The 20,013-nt window shown below is 34.8% G+C and overlaps 1 protein-coding gene and 1 long non-coding RNA gene across 3 annotated transcripts in view; one reads left to right on the top strand and one right to left on the bottom strand.

The window, feature by feature from the left end:
- The window catches only part of Immp2l (inner mitochondrial membrane peptidase subunit 2), an 859,776-nt gene that overhangs the window by 708,911 nt on the left and 130,852 nt on the right, over positions 1-20,013 (bottom strand). The window lies entirely within an intron of this gene.
- LOC125346873 lies at positions 1,446-2,312 on the top strand. Its single transcript, XR_007210055.1, has 2 exons — positions 1,446-1,595; positions 2,046-2,312. It is a non-coding gene; the product is annotated as an uncharacterized LOC125346873 (long non-coding RNA).

The following is a 20,013-nucleotide window of genomic DNA, read 5'->3' as shown; positions in this document are numbered from 1 at the left end:
CAAAGTAGGCAGAAGAGACTATTTCAATTAACCACCAAAATACCAGAGGTGGCACTGTGGCTCAAATAGTAGAGCACATTAGCCTGGAGTGAAAAAGCTAATGGATAGCAACTGGGCCCAGTGTTCAAGTCCCAGGACTGACACCACCACCCTATCCTCCCAAAAACAGATAAAACAAAATTCCCAGTAAAACTTTATATATTTAAGACAAAAAGTTAATGTTTTATTATAATAATGTGCAATAATTCTAGTACATTTTGTAATTATTCTCTGTTTTTTAAGCAAAATTATGAAACAAATATTGTTACTATAAATGCCCAAGTCACTGTATTAGTTGCTAATGTAAAGTCTGAAATCTGCAATCAGGTCATTTCATCTCTGAAGCACTTTTCTTAACAACTATGTCTATAATACCCTAGTAATTATTTTACAGCTTGATGAAGAACTGAATAGTTTTTATAGCATTCAATTATATTATCACATCAACATATATAAAAATCCTACAAGCAGCAAACTTTTAAAACCATGTTCCTTACTTTTTGATACTAACAAGTTACAATATCAATTCATTTGGTGTACTCATAAGTAGTCAAGCCATCTAATCGATAGTTATGATCTTTACAAACAAAGGCAAGTTTATACATATTCTTAATTGTACAGCTATTGTGCATGAGCAATAGACTCATAATTTCATAAGAATATAAATAACATAAAAGATATCATAATTAGTACATCATTCCACAGTAATCTTTCCATACTTATGCATATTTAATTAAAATGATATTTATCAAAAAGCTAATGAGACCATTTTGAAACTCATTTTCTGAAAGGCTAATGAGACAGTAGAAAGTAATCTGCTTATTAACCAGAGAAAAAGATATGTGACATCAGTACACAGTAAGAGAAGACCAGAAATACCAATAAAATAGCACTGAAAACCTTTCATACGCCTACAGTGAAATCTCTGTTAGAGATGAGAAAAACCATATACAATGTCAGTTCCCCACTTCATCTGCAGAACTCAAGCTTAGACTGATAGTAAATGAAATTTTATATTTCAGTCAAAGCAATTTTGTGATGAGAGTATGTAAATTAATATATGTTCATTATGCAGGAGTATAGATACTATATATATATATATATATTTAAATGGTAGCCCTTTCAAATTGCAAAATAGGTCAAGATGTATACATAGTAAAATATTTGATAACATTGTACTACAAAAAAATCTCAGAAAAATGTGTTCTTTATATGTCTCTAAATGAATAATCTCTTAGCATAATAATATAATGGAAAAAAAACCATGCCGAAAGGCAAGCAAAAATGCCAGTCATCTTCTCACATCAAAATGATAGTATTAATAATAACATAACAGAAGATTTTCAGAAAATTCCAGATATGCCAAATATACATAATATCAAACTATAGATAACAAGACTGTTCAAGATGTAATATTTGCTCAGCAAATACACAGATGTTTATTTTCAGATTAAGAAAATTAGCAAGTCAATCCAAACCTGGAATTTTTCAGATAAGAGAGCAACTTTCTAAACAGAATTCTTGGGTAATATTTTGTAATATTAAGAAAAGAATTCGTGGGGCTGCGGATATAGCCTAGTGGCAAGAGTGCCTGCCTCGGTATACCCGAGGCCCTAGGTTCGATTCCCCAGCACCACATATACAGAAAACGGCCAGAAGCGGCGCTGTGGCTCAAGTGGCAGAGTGCTAGCCTTGAGCGGGAAGAAGCCAGGGACAGTGCTCAGGCCCTGAGTCCAAGGCCCAGGACTGGCCAAAAAAAAAAAAAAAAAAAAAAGAAAAGAATTCGTGGGGGCTGGGGATATGGCCTATTGGCAAGAGCGCTTGCCTTGTATACTTGAAGCCCTGGGTTCGATTCCCCAGCACCACATACACAGAAAATGGCCAGAGGTGGCGCTGTGACTCAAAAGTGGCAGAGTGCTAGCCTTGAGCAAAGAGAAACCAGGGACAGTGCTCAGGCCCTGAGTCCAAGGCCCAGGACTGGCCAAAAAAAAAAAAAAAAAAAAAAGAATTCGTGGATATGCATTAAACTTAAATAAAATAAAATAAAGTTAGCTATAATAAAACTATCTACATTGAAAGTCAGAACTCTTCCCCACAGCCAGTGTGGAATTGTCTGAGCCAGACATAATGGCTAAGGCCTATAATCCAGAAATTCAGTAGGCAATGATCAGAGGGATGGGAAGTCAAGCCTTGCCTAGAAAAAGAGTTATCAAGATCCTCTAGCTTAACCAATATCTGGATGTAGTGATACATAACTGTACTCTCAGCTACACTGAAAATAAAGATAAAAAGAACATAGTCCAGTCCTAGTACCAAAAAACAAAAAACTACATCAAAATATCATACAATAATAATAGCTCTATCCAAAACTATTTTGTTGTTTGGTATAAATTAATGTGAAATCATTAAATTGCTCATTTAGTTATCAGGGTAAAGAGGATACCTTATTATAGCACTTAAGTAATTTGGAGGCCTTTCACAGTGTTATGTCCTTTTTTAAAAATTTATTTATTTATTTATTTATTTATTGTCTAAGGAATGTACAGAGAGGTCACAGTTTCATAGGTAAGGCAGTGAGTACATTTCTTATCAAACTTGTTGCCTCCTCCCTTGTTTTTCTCCCACCTTCCCCCCTCCCCGGTTCCGGTTTCCTCCCCACCCTCCCCCGAAGTTGTACATTTGGTTTACAACATACTGTCTTGTAAGTATTGCTATTGCATTGGTTTGCCTTTTACTCTGTGTCTCTCCATTTTGGTGTTTCCCTTCTCTAGTTCCGATAAATGTACATCCTTTTTGTTTAACAGATATCGAATGGTATACTTATTACTTGTCATATCAAGGCCCTGCAACAGGAGTTGTAAATATTTATTATGAAATGCTGCATATTCAGAATCAGATGATATTAAATATCGTTAAAGAATCTGTCACTGCAGAGTGACGGATTACATATTGTCTCCCACAATACACTGCAGCCAGGTATAATGAATGATCTTTTCTCAAAATATGAGCCATCTAATCACATGATCACAAACTGAAAGTAACACTCGGGATGGAATAACAGCAGAACTACCCACCAAAGTGCAAATGAAAAGCCTCATTCTGCTCAGATTTCTCTTCTTCTTTTAAAATTTTATCCTTTGAAATTTAGCTTCCTGAATTAATACCATCTAACTATTAAAAAACAGCAGATTGGTAATCAATACCTTTATTAACAGCTATTTCCTGTCTCTCTTAAATATAAGCACCAGAGTTACACTAAAGGGAAAATACCCAATTCAGTTTCCTGAACCAATTTAGTTTGTCCAGCTATTGAATATTTTGACAATAAATATATATATATATTCTCTCGAGTTTGACAGAGAAAAATAAGCCCTTTTAATTAGCATTAAAACTAGCCTAGAATTTAGCCATCTGGATGATCTCTAGTATAATCTGGGATGCTATCAGGTTATCAACAATAACAGAAATATCAGGAATGAACTGCTAACATCAGTACATCAACTTAATTGTAGCTCCCTTTGCAAAAAGTAACAAAACCTGTTTCTCAAATGTACTTGAGTCGATTCAAAGTGAAAAGCATCAAGTTTTTCTAAGTCTACTTCCCATATGGCCAGAAAGAAAGAACAAATCTGAGCTCCTTATTCAGGCATAAGTAGATTTGAGAATAAAGAAAAGCATGTTATAAACCAGGCACTGAGGTAATACTGCTATAGCCGATTAATTTGGTTGGTTAAAATATTGCCCTTGAGGGCTGGGGATATGGCCTAGTGGCAAGAGTGCCTGCTTCATATACATGAGGCCCTGGGTTCGATTCCCCAGCACCACATATACAGAAAATGGCCAGAAGTGGCGCTGTGGCTCAAGTGGCAGAGTGCTAGCCTTGAGCAAGAAGACGCCAGGGACAGTGCTCAGGCCCTGAGTCCAAGCCCCAGGACTGGCCAAAAAAAAAATATATATATATATATATATATATATATATATATATATATATATATATATATTGCCCTTGAACCATATAAGTATCTCTTCTGAACTTGAATCACTCAACAGATACATATTTAACATTCATGTTATATCAACTATTGGACTTCGTACTAGAAACATAAAAGTTTTTTTTAAGGCAAGAAGAGTATAGATTATAGTGGGCAGACATATACAGAACAAACAAATTTCATGCAACCTGGTACAGACAATGATAGACTTGAGACTGTTTTTCAAACTATGGATGCTGACTGCTTTTGTAGGCAACACAATCCATATAGATTACAATCAGTATTTTTAATTCAATTTAATGCAGAATATAAAACATGACTTTATATCAACAAATAAAGTTTTCTAAAACTGTTCAATTTTCCATAGGTATGGACTTAAATAAAGACTTTGAAAAAAATTATGTAAGCAAAGTAAGTGAGGCCCAGAGAGACAAAGAATCCATATTTTCCCTTTTATGTGGAAGTTAGATTTAGCTTACAAATTCATATGTGTTGGGTGATATGTAAATATATACAAATGTATTAACTGAAATATAGTAGACTAAAAGGAGATTTAAAGTACTGTAATTCTTTATTTTTTTTTTTTTTGGCAGTCTTGGGGCTTGAACGCTGGGCCAAGTGTTCTCCCTAGGCTCCTTTTGCTCAAATCTAGCATTCTACCACTTGATTCACAGCACCATTTCCAGGTTTTTCTTTGATTAAGATGAGAAAATAGTCTCATCAACTTTCCTTTCTGGGTTGGCTTTGAACCCTGATCCTCAGATCTCAGCCTTCTGAATAGCTAGGATTACAGGCATGAGCAACCAGCACCCAGGCAAAATACTATACTTCTTTACAGAGCCAAAATCAAAGTTCAGAAAAATAAAATAAAAATAAAAAAATGGGTGCTCAAACCAGGTAGAGTGGGGTCAAGGGGAAAGAGATAGAACAGACGAAGAAGAGGGAAACACTGACAGGAATCCAATGTATATCCTATAAAAACAAAGAGTGAGGAAAAATAGATAGGGAGCGATGGGTGAGAATCTTTAAAGGGGTGACATTGATCAAGACATATTGCACACAAAAACTGCTTTGTTAAGTGGCAACTCCTATATAAAACTACCTAAAGATAATAAATAAATAGATAACAGGCATAGATCTCAGTACAGTAGAAGACATGAAAATAGCACCATACACTGGGTCACATTTTAAAACATACTTCTAACCTGGTACAGTCAAACCACTTTAAAGCCTACAGGTAGAGCAAATTTGCCTGAAGAGTCAAATCTGTCTCCATAATGGAACCAGCATACCCACTGAGACAGTATGAACGGGTTTATTCAGTGAATGGCAGGTGTCTTCTAGACAAAGGAATGTGATTAGGGTATGAACACATCATGTGCTCAGTCAGCATTATTTTTTAAAATTTAGATTATTTTGTATTAATCACTGGTATGCAAAGAGTAGGGTTCAAAGAATAAGGGCCATCAAAATGGGTTGGAAATATGGATCAATGAAGGCCTTGAGTTCAAAAATTCAATCCCTACTACCACAAAAAATAGGAAATAAAATACCACAGTAAAATGGCCATAGAAAGAAAGCTGAGAAGGGCCAGAGCCTGTCATACCACATATACATACATTCATATATAATTATACATAAACACATGCTCACATGTGTATAGAGATAGACAGTGTTTACATAATGAATTTCAATTGGACAGCATGGTTCATCTGACAAGAGAAATAATGAGATCACGTTAGATTGTACCAATCACCATGGAGAAAAATGACAGCCAATGAAGAACAGGCAAAAAGAAAAATACAAAAAAAAAATCAGAAGTATGAAAGGCAAGACTTGATAACTGCCAGAATATAAGTGATGAAGAAGAAAATGTGTTTTTGTTCATTCATTCATGCACTGGTTAAAACAAATCATTACCACATGCTAGCTAATGTGCTAGTTGTACTACAGTAAGCTAAATGATGACTAAAATGTTTATCAACTATCTAATTTGGGAAACTGAGTCAAGGATGTTGCCATCCATTGAAATAATAACTGCATCGGGTAGGAATACCTGGGTTTTACTTATATGTAATGTCTAAAAATCAGTTAGATGCCAGGTATGAAATATAAGAGAAAGGTCTAAGTAAAAACCACAGATTTGAAGGTGTCAGGAAAAAACAGATTGTAAAGAGGGGTTAGTCAGGTTGGAGCAATAGATAAGGCCTTGAGTCTAAGAAAGAACAAGATTTAAGGATACCAAAATAAGAGAAAGAGAAGATAGCAAGTCCACTTACCTGACTAGCCTTGGAAGAATCCATAAAGGGCAACCTTATAGAAACTAAAAGAGAAAAATGTTTGAAGGAAATAACATTCAAAATGACCTATCACAGAAGAAAAGACAATTTTATGGAAGCACTGAAAATGTACAAGATACAAAAAAGCAAAGAGTTCGTAAGTCAGAGTTCATTAATGACCTTCATGAAGGTCAGTAGTAACGAGAAGCAAGATTACAGAAGGATAATAGTAGAGAGGAAACCAAGAACAAAAAGGCCAGCCTTAGACAACAATCTATAAAAATTTCATTGGTGGATGAAAGAACAATACATATAATGAGTACAAAACCAACGGAGGACTTAAGGTGTTTTTGTTGTTTTTAATATGAGAGACTTGAGCACGTAAAAAGCTTCAGAAAAGCAGTAAAGAGCTGGTTAAATACTTAAGAAATGGAATAATTGAGCGAGGGCTTTAAATTGGGTATGGAGACTGTTGCTACAGGTGACAGGAAAACCGCTAACAAAATAAAGAGCATCTGTTTCTCTCTAGGGAAAGAGGTATGGTGGCTGAAGAGACAATAAGAAATACAGATAATACAGATGCAGATCAGAGCTCTAGATTCTGCATTAAAATGTTATTCGGGTTAAAATGTAATAAACTGGCACCTTTGGATAATGGTAACCACAAATATGGTTGCACACTTCCAAAGAAATGATTAATTTATATAGCAAACATTCTAAAGTCAAAGGAAGAGATTCATCAAGGTAAGGAAAAGTCATTGTTAGTCTATTCTATAACCAATGACAACTGTGCTCTTACACAAAAATGTTTGAGAAATGTATGTTAATAAAAAGAGAAATGGAGGGAGACCCTGTGGGTTAGTGTGTCTGGGAACAGGGAACTCTATGCCTCTCTAAGGTCCCTATCTATGCACAACTGTAGTGGGGGGGGGGGGGTGAGAAACATTTCCTTTTTCTCTACATAACCACTAACTAGCTCCTTCCCAAAGAAAGAGGCCCAGCTGTTCTGCGGGGTCACAGATTAAACATTTTAGATGAATTTATTGAGCGTTCCCTTTAATCCCATTCTTCCTGTTTCTGCTACTAAAGGAGTAAACATGTCTAGCCACATTTGATTCTCCAGGTAGTCACAATAACTTTATGTGATTGTTAAAAATCAGAAGAGCCAATGTTGTAATTTGTGTTCTTGTAACAAGAATGCTTGTCTGGCATGTGTGAGAACTTGAATTCTAAAACAGTGTCCTAATCATCTTCACCTCCTCTCTGCTACAATTTACCCACCTATGATAATCTGAGTGTGTGAAGTTAAGTGTTATTAAATGAGAAAGCCCAGTTAGCCCTCCAAACCCAATCCACATGGTTCAATGGGCCACACTGATAAAGCCAGATGCTAATAGCCATTAATCACTTGTCAGCTACACTGCAAAATTTATTCCCTTGCTATTTTTCATATATTTTTGTAAATAATCCTACAGTCTAGAATTCTATAAAACAAGAAGAATACGTGAAGAAATAAAATATCAAAACCTCATCCTGAAATTCTCATTCTATGGCCCTTAAACAACAAAGTAAACTCAGCAGAAAGTTTTTTCACCTGTTCTTTACATTTTCTTTTTCTTAGTCAAGACCTCCTGGAACTCTCCCTCCTTTCAATTAATATGTCCATGTCTATGAAAACCCAGTTTATACGTCTCCTTCTAAAGGAAGTCTTTCCTGATCTATCCAGATACATTTCAATTACCACTGCAATATATGTTCTCTAATGTCTTATTCATATCTCTGTTAAGTACTTGGACATAACCAGATATTTCTTTCCTCCTTACTAAACCAGTCTTTAAATTCAGCTTAGCAACTCTAACCCTGAGCATTTTGCCTGAGTTAGTCCCTACTACAAGTTAAAATCTACCTTTTCTTCTCCAGAATTCCCATAACACTTTACAGAATAATAAACAATAAGACTAGGAAGAATTAATTGAGGACCAAAAGAACAAAAAAAAATAAAACAAAACAGCCTCAGAGGTTATATCTACAATCCTAGATACTTAGGAGGTTAAAATCTAAAGATCACAAAGCCAATTCATGCACACACAAAAAAAAAACCGTCAGAGAAATGTTTGCCTCCAATTAACCAGCAATAGGTCCAAGAGGCCTCCATCTGCCTGTTCCTCTTTATTTTTGAAAAAGAGAAAATAAAAAACAAAGGGAAGAGTAGCTCTTAGCATGGATTAATAATCTAGAGTAATCTAACTGCCTGGATCAAAAGAACTCAAGAAACAAATACTGCCAATCACTGTTCCTTTTAGAGTATAACTAAGAAACCTCTACCCATCAAGCAAAGAAGACCCATACACAGGTAAAAATGAATCAGAACAGTAGATGAGACAGAGACAAAATAAAAAGAGAGAATAGAGGTGAAGCTATTCTTCTTCCTCTCAGAAAGAATATTTTACACTCATTGTTTCATATGGAATAAAGTAAGCTAATGTAAAAAATTGTACTTAATACAGAACTTACCACATTATTGGTAATGATGAAGTACCTTATAAAGTCCATTGCAGCATTAAAAAGCACTTCTAAACATTGTCATTTTATTCTAGAAGAAATAAAGTTATACAAAAAGTGGTTGGGTTCTCTAAGACCTCATTTATCAACCAATATTGAAGAAAAGTCTACTGAGTACAATTCACTAAAGTTGTAGCAGTCCTGTCTAGCTAGAACTTTTTCTTTAAATGAGACACATAATAATTAAAGTAAGTAAATAAAAAATACATACTATGTCAAATATTGCTATTGAGAAAGTTAACTTAGGACAAAAAGTTATATAGTGTTCAATAAAAGAGCCAAAGAAAGATTCATTGACAAGATGACATTTGAACAAAAGATCTAAAAGGAAAGAAAGAAGGCCAACTGGTTGGTATCCCATTAAGATCTGTAACAGAAATCTTGGGGATTCTACTGTTTATGCTCTTTTCAATACAGTGATTTGCCTAAAAGAGAAATTTGCTGATATTCAGGAAAGTAGCAACAGAAGTATACCCAGAATTGCTTCAGGAACATTAGGAAAGTAGTTCAGAAAATCCTAAAGAGGACCTACAGCACCATCCCAGGCCCAAATGAGTCCCCTATCACACATTTAGAAACTCTCCCAAAGATGCCAAGAGGTAATTTTCATGAGAGGACTAGCAGTTCCACTCCAAGTAGTAAAATGTTAAAGTTGTAACTAGAGAACATTTGATCTTTTTATTGTTGTTTTTAAAGGCAAATGTCCTACGAGGTTCATTATGGTTTCTATCCTCCAAAGTCATTTCATTCTACAGAGTTATTTGTCTATCACAAACAGAAAATGATCTGTAATAGGAAGAGTTGACTACCAGGAGGAAAAGTCAAAAATATGTGGTCCCATTGTCAGGCCTCTGCCTTCTTGCATAGCATAATTTATCCTTTCCAGTGAACTACATCTCAATTTATTATCAAACTTCACCCTACCAGTTAGAGGGAAAATTTGGTTCAGAAAGAAGGGGTAAAGAAGTAGGTATGGCCCACTACTGCTCCATATAACTAACCAGTAAGTAATCATCTAGACCAGTACATTTTAGGTAAACGACATCTCTGTGAATAACTCATCCCAATATCTAAAGCAGCCGAGTCCTTAGTAACCTTTCCTTTTTTACACTCATACATTGTTTTAGTATGAACAGAATACCTATATAATGCACATACTTCATTTTATTTTCTGTTTAAAAATGGGGTGTGTCTGCATGTGCACACACACACACATACACACACACGTATCAATTATATATTTGGCCATATATGAGTCCCAGCTGGGAATATTTCCAAACTTGTCAACTATTTAAACTCAAATATAAATCTGTGAAAGAATAAGTGAAAGAAACAGGCAAAAGGAGAAAGGAAATGGCAAAAGTAAAAAGAGAAATTTAAAAAAAGAGAAAAGAAAAAGAAATAAACCCCAGGGATTACATCTACAATCTTAGATACTCAAGAGGTTAAGACCTGAAGATCACAATTCAAAGCCAATACACACACACACACACACACACACACACACACACACACAGATGCTTGCCTCCAATTAACCAACCAACAAAAAGCCAAGGAGCTCTGGCTCAAGTGGTAGAGTGAAAAAAAGCTGAAGGAAAGCAAAGTATTAGGCAAAGAGTTCAAGCCCAGTACCAACACTCACATGTGCACACGCGTGCGCATACATACACACGTAACAAAAGGCTCAGGAGAAGTGTAAACACTTAAACAGAAAGAATGCCAAGAGCCTTTACTTCCTTCTCTTCACTGTGCAATCATAATGCTCATTAACCATTTTTCCCAAATCCTGTATGGCCTCTATGTTACAGATTGTATATACTCAAAGCTAATGCAAAAAATATCTGTGTCATAAACATTTCACTGACAAGTAATTATGTCTTACCCTGCCCCCAAAAAATAGTGAAGAACTGATACCTTGTTTACCAAAGAAAGACAGAAATGAAGAACCAGGATAACACCTCCAGTTACTGTCTCACCATATATCATATTTAAATTTGATTTTGGTTTTTATATCTCATAGTGCTTACTCAAAAATAGCAAATAAATCTGTATGTTGTCCTGAAAAAGGAGAAGAAAATACTATTATTTGTATTTCTTGTTCAAACACTAAGGATAAAAGAACTGTTTTCAGAAATGATGAGGTTCCTGCAGATAACATTTACCCACAGGATTTGAGGCTTTCATGTGACATAAAGTGCACAGTACTTTGAGGGTGGTTACAGATGCAATGGCACAGAAAAGGCTTTTAACTTTGGCTCATTTCCTCTGACCACCATGCCTCCATTCTAAATTATAACCTCTCAAAGCTACAGATCCTTTAAAACTAGCTTTTAAACTAGCTTTCCATGGTATCATCACAAAATAAGAACACTCTGTTACTTGAAAATAAAAGCACACAATCACTGGAGTCGATAACTGTTCTCATTATTGCAAACCAATAAACAAGGCTCAACAAAAATTGCTTCATACTAATAGCTCTGCTTATCAACCTGCCAAGAAATAAATCCAAAAGAACCCAAAGAAAAATTTGTCCTAACAATACAAATACATGCTTATTCAAAAACTATCATTAATATCAGAGATGATAGTGCATATTGTACTATTGTTATCTTTCCAAAAAGAATCTTAAATAATAAATACAAAATTTGCCATTCACATTTAGAATAAGAATAATTTTTAAAAACTGAAATACTCAAGAACTCCATTTATAAGTTGGGAAATTCTTCTACAAAATATGTTATACAAGTGCTACCTGGTCATCCAGTTTGAGTCATGCAGAATTTTATATCCTAAGGAAAGTAATGGTGCTCAGAAGGATAAGAAATACCTGTGCCCTTTCCCTCTTGGTTAGCAATGAATAATTAGCTGGCATGGCCAGCAAGGTCAGGACCAAATATTCAATTAGCTGGCTGGGATAGTGTGGCAAGGTCAACAAGGTAATTCACATAGGTGTGAGATTTGTTGCATACAGGAGAGTGAACAAACAAAAAAAGAATAATTAGATGATGGAAGCTGGGTTTTCCTACACTGGAGAAGTAAACTACAAGTACAAAATGGTGGAATAAGAATTAACCATGTTGGGGGGAGGGGGTATGAGGGACAAGGTAACAAACAGTACAAGTAATGTATCCAATACCTAACGTATGAAACTGTAACCTCTCTGTACATCAGTTTGATAATAAAAATTTGAAAAAAAAAAGAATTAACCATGTTGTTTGGAATGGAATTAAAAGTTAATCGGAACTATTTTGGGGTCACTATATGAAGGCACATTTTTTTTACAGGTAATATACATACAAACAGATTTCCTAGGTTTTGTTCACCAAAAGGAACTAGAAATAAAGACATCAGTAGAAATGAGCATGGTTCAAACCCAGAGCTCAGTTTCTAAACTTCATTCTCCACAAAAATAAAGATGTGCTTGGTTAGCTCCATGACTGAAGTAAGAAAAAATAAGAGAAGACTGAACATCATTTTAACCTAATAAATCAAGAGAACAGCACCATTTCTTCATTAATCCATTAATTCATTGTGTAATCTCAAATCTCCTTATGAGGAAACATCAGGTAAACCCAAATTGAAAACAAAATATGACTATAATTTCATGAATAGCAAGGCCATGAATGATAAGGGCAGAGTAAGGAAAAGCCTAAAATTGGAGGAGAACAAAGAGCCAAGAAAACTGGGCTGGTTTTAACATGAGTCAGCCTTCTAAGTAGCTAGGATTGCAGATAGCTACTAGTTTTCTATTCTTTGTTCTATTATTACAATGTTTCTGTAATCTTAAAATCATTGCAAAATAAAGTCTTAGAAAGCAGATAATGTTTAATCTTAAATGCTGATAGACTATTAAGAAAATAAATTTAACTTTCTATGAGGGAACACAACCTGTTATAAATTTTAAAGGGAAGGAAAAAGCACTGTTATAGGCTAAATAAAAATTCTAAGTGATCTCAAATAAAATAGTTTTAAATATCAGCATGTTTCAAAAATATCTGTTCATTCTTATAAAACAATTGGGAGGTGAAAGATGAGGTATAGAAGGGAGTCATATACATTATAAGTCTAAAGCGTTAAAAAAAAAAAAAAAAACCCTGATATATGCAAACAGACAAAGAGAAGCTTCACCTAGATCCTCCTTCAAGGAAGGCCTGACTCATGGAATGTGGTCGGTGGACAACCTCCAGGTCAGGGGACTTCAACAACTGCCACAATTGTCCTGCCTTGGGCCTTGCATTCTATGAGAGCAAGGTGATATCAGACAACTGTGGATGACACTGGCCCCAGAATCCTCCACCCATCATCTACTTATCAGGGACTTGTGTATTATAGTTTTTTTCATTGCAGTTTGGTTTCCTCTTCTGCTCACTTCATCTTCCCCTCTCCACTTCCCCTAGGGTGATCTCTACTATATATCTTGTAGCTCAAACTCAAAATCTGCTTCCCAGAAACACAGCCCTCCCTTATGACTTGACAAAACATAGCTTGAAATAGACATACTTAATAAATTTGCCTCGTGAGCCACTAACTTTATTTTTTACTCCTAAGACAGTTAAAAAATCTTGCAGGTGCATTGTATCTGTAACTTTTGTCCATTTACCTTCTCATGCTGTGTGACAGAGGAATTATACCTTCCCCTTTTCATGTTAGCCGAATATAAAAGATAATCATTGTTTAAACAACAAATTTCCCTCTTATGGTCCATTAGCTCCTGCTGTTTGTTCCTGTAGTGAAATTGAAATATAACAAAATGATTTCCATGGCAATAGATAATAATCTAGTAAATGTGAATTTCTGACTTAGCAACAAAACAAGTCGGGAGATTATGGGACTGCAGTGGGGCTAAATTTGAGTTCTATGTATGCATTTTTTTGTGTCCATCACATTTTAAAACAAAAGCAGCACAAACACAAATACACATAACAGACAACTATGCAAAGTAAAACTCCAATTATAGGGTAAATTTTTAAAAGATCTTAATCAACTTGTGATATTACTACCCCCAAAATACATTCATATGCTATTCAAAAGAATATATCTTTTGTAAACTTGAGAACTTTTAGTTTTTATTTAGAAGTCTATTGTCTACAATAAGCTATAGTCATTCATATATTCTTTTTTTCATTTTTAGTTATCTTATGGCTTTTATAACCAATAAAGAAATGAAGGATTTTCAAAGTACTAAAATATCTCTAGAAAGCATAGCAATAGAGAAACTGAGAAGTTTGTGAACATTGGAAGCAGAACTCTTATTGGATACTAATTTTAACAATGATCCATGCACACCCTTGAAGACCACTCTCTCCTGCACACTTGTTCCTCTTCATCCTCCTTAGCTGGCACACCCTACAAGAGTTGTTTTTGTCATATACTCATTAACAATGTTATTATAATTGTACATTTTAACTATATTGTCCATACATTTACAAAATAAGAGTCCAAAAAGGGAAAATGAGTACATCGTAGAAAAATAATATATTTTACAAAGGTTTTATAAAGACAATTCCCTAATAGTATGAACAAACTGTGTATGAGCAATAATAGACTTGAGCAATTAAAGAAAAAAAATATTCAAATCTAAAATTCTACATTCGTATCGCTTAGTAAATATCTTAAAATTTGTTGCCCTTTCTAATGAGACAAATATTGTATATACTTTAGATAAGAATCATTATGCAAAACTTCAGCATTTTAAAGTAAAAAAAAGCTTCAAACAGGTAGGTGTGGGTGGCTCATGACTATAAGCCTAGGTACTTAGGAGTCTGAGATCTGAGGATCTCAGAAAGAAATGTCCACAAGACTCTTGCCAAATAACCACCAAAGGCCAAAGTGTAACTGGGTCAAGTGGTAGAGTGCCAGCCTTGAGCAAAAAAGCTCAGGGACAACATGCAGGCCAAATTCAAGCCTCGGATGAGCAAAAGGAAAGGGAAAGGGAAAAGAAAGAGGGAGGGAAGGAGGGAGGGAGGGAGGGAGGGAAGGAGAGAGGGAGGGAGGGAAGGAGAGAGGAAGGAAGGGTGGAAGGAAGGAAGGGAGGAAGCTTCAGCCTCACCAGGAAAAAAAAAAAAGGCAAATAGAAAAATCACTAAGATTATGAATTCAGTAAATCTTATCTTGGATAAGTTTCTTAAAAATATAGAAAAAATGATCCCACCCATCTGTCTTTTATCTGCCTGCACTTTGTAGGTGGAATCCCTTCCCTTGCTTTTTAAGGATGACATTGAGCCTCTCCATTCTTGACCTGAGGCATGCACTTCTGTAATCTTTAGAAAAAAAAAAAAAAGCCTCAAAAAGTGTTCTTTGCTTGCTCCAGTCTTCTCTCTGCTTTGCCTACAAGAAGTCTTCTTTACTAACCTAAATTGTATTTATATCCAAAATACTCCATCTACAAATCATATCTGCTCTTTGTCTGGCTGATATCCAAGGCGGGCCTCAGACAAGAACTTTTTCTTGTCCCCATAGTCACATAGGCAATTACTAAACTTATGACAATTCCAACTGTACAAATATCTTAAAACGTGTTGTCTAAGCTGTTTACAGTTGATCTGGACCAGTCAAGTCTCTTTTTCATATTTAATAAAATATACAGGATTTACTGTTAAAACAACTTCTCACCCACTGGAAACATATAGAACATACCATTAAAAGAATTTCTTTCCAAGACCTTTTCATATCTGATCTGAGTAGTGTTTTTTTCTGTTTCTAGCTTGAACTCCAGGCCTCATGTTCTCATTTGACTGTTTTATTCACAGCTGCCACTTCTACCACCATTGGAGTCAAACCTTCAGGGTTGTTGTTTTTTTCTTACTTTTTATACTATTATCATAACTCTCTTAGCTATTACTGACCTCACTTCCTATTAACCAATTACATGTTTGCCTTTCTCTTCTATTTTCTTGGCTATTAACTCAGTGTTATATTTGAACTGCTTTTATTTACATCATGTCTAATATCACAAGAGTTAATTTTCCTTCTGCCACAAAACAATTTTCACACCAACTAGGAGTTACTGTTGATACTAACAACCGTTAAGTTTGTATTAGACTCCTTAGGTTAACAGGCTCAGCCGTACGAAAAGCTCCCTAGGAAAGAGCTTTCCGTCTATACCTCTGACAAAGATCAAATAACCAGAATATACAAGGAGCTCATACTACTAAGGCCCCAAAGATTCAATGGCCCATTAATAAATGAACAAAGGAGCTAAGCAATCACTTCTAAGAAAAAGTAAAACTGAACCAAGAAATACATGAAGAAATACTTGACAACTCTGGCCTTAAAGAAAATGCAAATCAAAATAACATTGAGAAGATGCCATTAATAGTATGAATAACAGCAAATGTTGGCAAGAATGCAAAGATGGGAAGCTCTAAAACACCCCCATTGGAGAGAATGTAACTGAGTGCAACCACTATGGAAGGCAGTATAGAGACTCCTTAAAAAAAAAAACACTAAAAATATAACTACAGCAAAGGAAATAATTACCAGAGCAAAGAGGAAGCCTACAGAATGGGAAAAAAATAATTGCCACCTACTCATCTGACAGATTAATATCCAGAATGTATAAATAAGTCAAAAACATTAAACATCAAAAGAGTAAATTATCTAGTAAATAAATGAATAATAGATAAAGAAGATGTGGTATACATACACACAGTGGAGATTTATTCAGCTATAAATAAGATATTTTGCCATTTGCAGGAAAATGGATGGAATCAAAGACAATTATGTTTAAATGAAATAAACCAAAGAAGACAAATACATTTTCTCTTATATGCATAAGCAGAATCTAGATTTTAAAAACACATGAAATAGAAGGGGGAATGTGTGGGAAGAAGAAAACAACCAGAGGGGAGATATTCCTATAGAGAGGATAACAGAAGGTAATGGGGAAAGGAGGGATGTGATCAAAATACATTATGTACATGTATAAGAAAGACATGAAATACATTATTTTGTACAATATAATCTAATAAAAAAGGACAAAAATTACATTTCAGGGAAGAATATAATGCGGTTACAATATTCCGAATGGTGAGAATATCATGCAAATGCAGTATAATCTTTTGGAATTTTTGTAAGCTAAATTTATCACTGCAGTTTATAATTTGTGTCCCTCTCCTATTTAAGTGATATAATCAAAAGCACAGCTTATTTTCATCTCTGGTGTACAAACTACACAACTACATATAGTAATTATTCTGACATTCTAAAGGTTATCTATTCAGGCTAGTCCTTCACTTGAACGAATTTTATCCAATAAATTTTCTTAAAATATAATTCTCATTAGAGACATTTAATAAACAAATTATTGATTTAATATGACATGGTTTTAATAATAAATACTGCTAGCCTATCATTTAGTTTCTTGTAAAAATGAGGATTTTGAAAACAGGAAAACAGTTTTGAATGTAAGAAAATAAAAGTACCTAAAGTAGTTATATTTACTCTATAAGGATTCTAATTCTGTAGTTCCTTCAGTCTTTTATCTGTAAATACACATTTTAATTTTCAAATAGTGTACACGTTTTGTACAGTAGTTTCCTCTTACGATGGATGCCTGAAACTGCAAACAGCACTCAACTTTATACATACTCTGTGTGTGTGTGTGTGCGTGTGTGTGTGCGTGTGCATGTGCACACATACATATATGATGAAGTTCAGTTTGTAATATGGGCACAGTAAAAGATTAACAACACTAGCAAGAATGTTTGAAATTTCATCATGCTACTCAGAGTGGTATAAAATTCAACGCTTACTAACTGCTTATTCTTGGAGTTATTAACTTAATATTTTGGATTCTGGTTAACTACCTGGTCAACCACAGGTTGCTGAAACTACAGAAAGTGAAACTAATAGGGGGATTACTAAAATTTGCCATTTCAATCTGACAACATAACAACAGCATTTCTAATATCCCTAAGTAGTGTTCAAAACATGATTTTTGAGAAACTACAAAACTATCCCTCCATTTGACTATACCTCAGATGATCTGGACTTCTGTTCATCTACTGTCATAATAATAAAGTAATGAGGATCCTTTATCTTAGCAATGGTCTCTTGATTTATTTCTTAGGAAAGATTTCTAAAAGTTGAAAATACCATAGCAAGGCATGTAAAAATTTCCAAGTTTTTCCATTTGCCACCATATGATTCTCTCCAATACTATGGAAGAGCTCAGGTACATCAGAAACCTCACCAATACTTAGTGTTACTGGTAAAATGGATAAAAAGGTGTGCCTCATTAATTTCATAATATTTTATTTACAGGAAGATTTAATGCCTATGATAAATTCATTTCCCATTTATTTTCATTTTAGCTCTCTACTCATAACTTATCATACTCGTTCAAAACATTTGCCTATTATTACAATTTAGTGACTGTCCTTTATACATGAATGATACATTATATATTGAAAATATTATGCTAGGTTCTCATTTGCTTTTAAAGATTCAAGGATTTTTTTTGCATATAAAAGAGATTTCATAGCCCGGAGTCACTGGCTTCTGCTTTGTAATCCTAGCTACTCACAAGGCTGAGATCTGAGGATCATGGTTCAAAACCAGCCCAAGCAGAAAAGTCTGTGAGACTCTTATCTACAATTAACCACCAGAAAACCAGAAGTGGTGCTGTGGCTCAAAGTGGTAGAATGCCAGCCTTAAGTGAAAAAGGTCAAGGATAGCACCCAGGCCCTGAATTCAAACCCCACAGCCAACCAAATTTTTTAAAAAAAGGATTTCATCCTTGTCATTGCATTTTGCTTTTGGTTTAAAGTGAAGGTTTGCCTCAACTTAATATGAAATACCTTATCTATATTTTCTTTTGAATACCTTGTAATTTATATATTATACATATTTATGTGTGTAATAAATCTGAAAAGCATATCACATATAGGACTAATAAGGTAATCATGGTTTTTGATACAATATTCTAATCAATCATGTTCAAATAATCTTTAAAAATCTTCCAGATTTAATGTATTATTAATAGCCCTTTTATGTCAAACAAAATTTAAGATGTTTTTCTCTCTTTTTTAAACCTGGAATACAACCATGTATTAGCACATACTGTTTTGGGGCTCTTACCAGAGTAGAAAAATCAATACTCTTCCTTCACTCTGGCTTCTCATTCTACTAGCACTACTATGAGAGAGAGACAGACAGACAAAGACAAAGACAGAGACAGAGAGACAGAGACAGAGAGAGACAGAGGCAGAAAGAACCAACAGAATATCCTACATTATAAAGAATAGTTTCAGCACAGCACTTACCAAGCGAGAGGCCCTGGGTTTGAACCCCGAGTAACCCTCAAAACTAAAACAATAAATAATATTTGGACATTCTGGATGAGTGAAGAATATATCAACTGTGTATTTATGTATATATAGTTTCATATGTATACTTATATGTGTACATATAATATTACTTTAAAAGTGAGAAGATTGACAAAAATTCAAAATCTAAAACAAAGTGTGTTACATTTTGAAATATTGCTAAGATGCTTGTGCCATTTCTTGTTTGTCAACAACCTACCCTCATTTTTTCTTGGGATCCTCTTCTGGGTCTAAGTTCTGAAAAGACCCACTCCTTGTGGCCTTTCCAGGTCATTTGTGAAACCTGATCACAGCCCTTATCATCTTATTTTTCAGTTTCTAACTTACCCACAGGTTTCCCCACTAAACCACAAGACTCTCAAAAGTAAGAATTCGGTCTCAAGTATCAATTTATCCCAATCACCTAACCCAGAGAAAGAAGCTTGTGAAAACAGTGAGACAAAGGGTAAAAGGCAAACCAATGCAACAGCAATACTTACAAGACAACATACTATGAACTAACTTTACAACCAGGGATGGGAGGGGAGTGGGGGGAATGAGGAAGGAGGGAAGGTAGGAGGAAAATGAGGGAGGGGGTATCAAGTTGGACAATAAATGTACTCACTATCTAATGTATGTAACTGTAACCCCTCTGTACTTCACCTTGACAGTAAGTTAATTAATTAATTAATTAATTAACTAACTAACTAAAAAAACATTTGTTGGGGCTGGGGATATGGCATAGTGGCAAGAGTGCTTGCCTTGTATACATGAGGCCCTGGGTTTGATTCCCTAGCACCACATATACAGAAAATGGCCAGAAGTGGCGCTGTG

The sequence above is a fragment of the Perognathus longimembris genome, chromosome 2 (genome assembly GCF_023159225.1).
Source record: "Perognathus longimembris pacificus isolate PPM17 chromosome 2, ASM2315922v1, whole genome shotgun sequence".
Lineage (NCBI taxonomy): Eukaryota > Metazoa > Chordata > Mammalia > Rodentia > Heteromyidae > Perognathus > Perognathus longimembris.
Note: the sequence above shows the minus strand (reverse complement) of the source record. Positions and strands in the feature narration are given on the sequence as shown.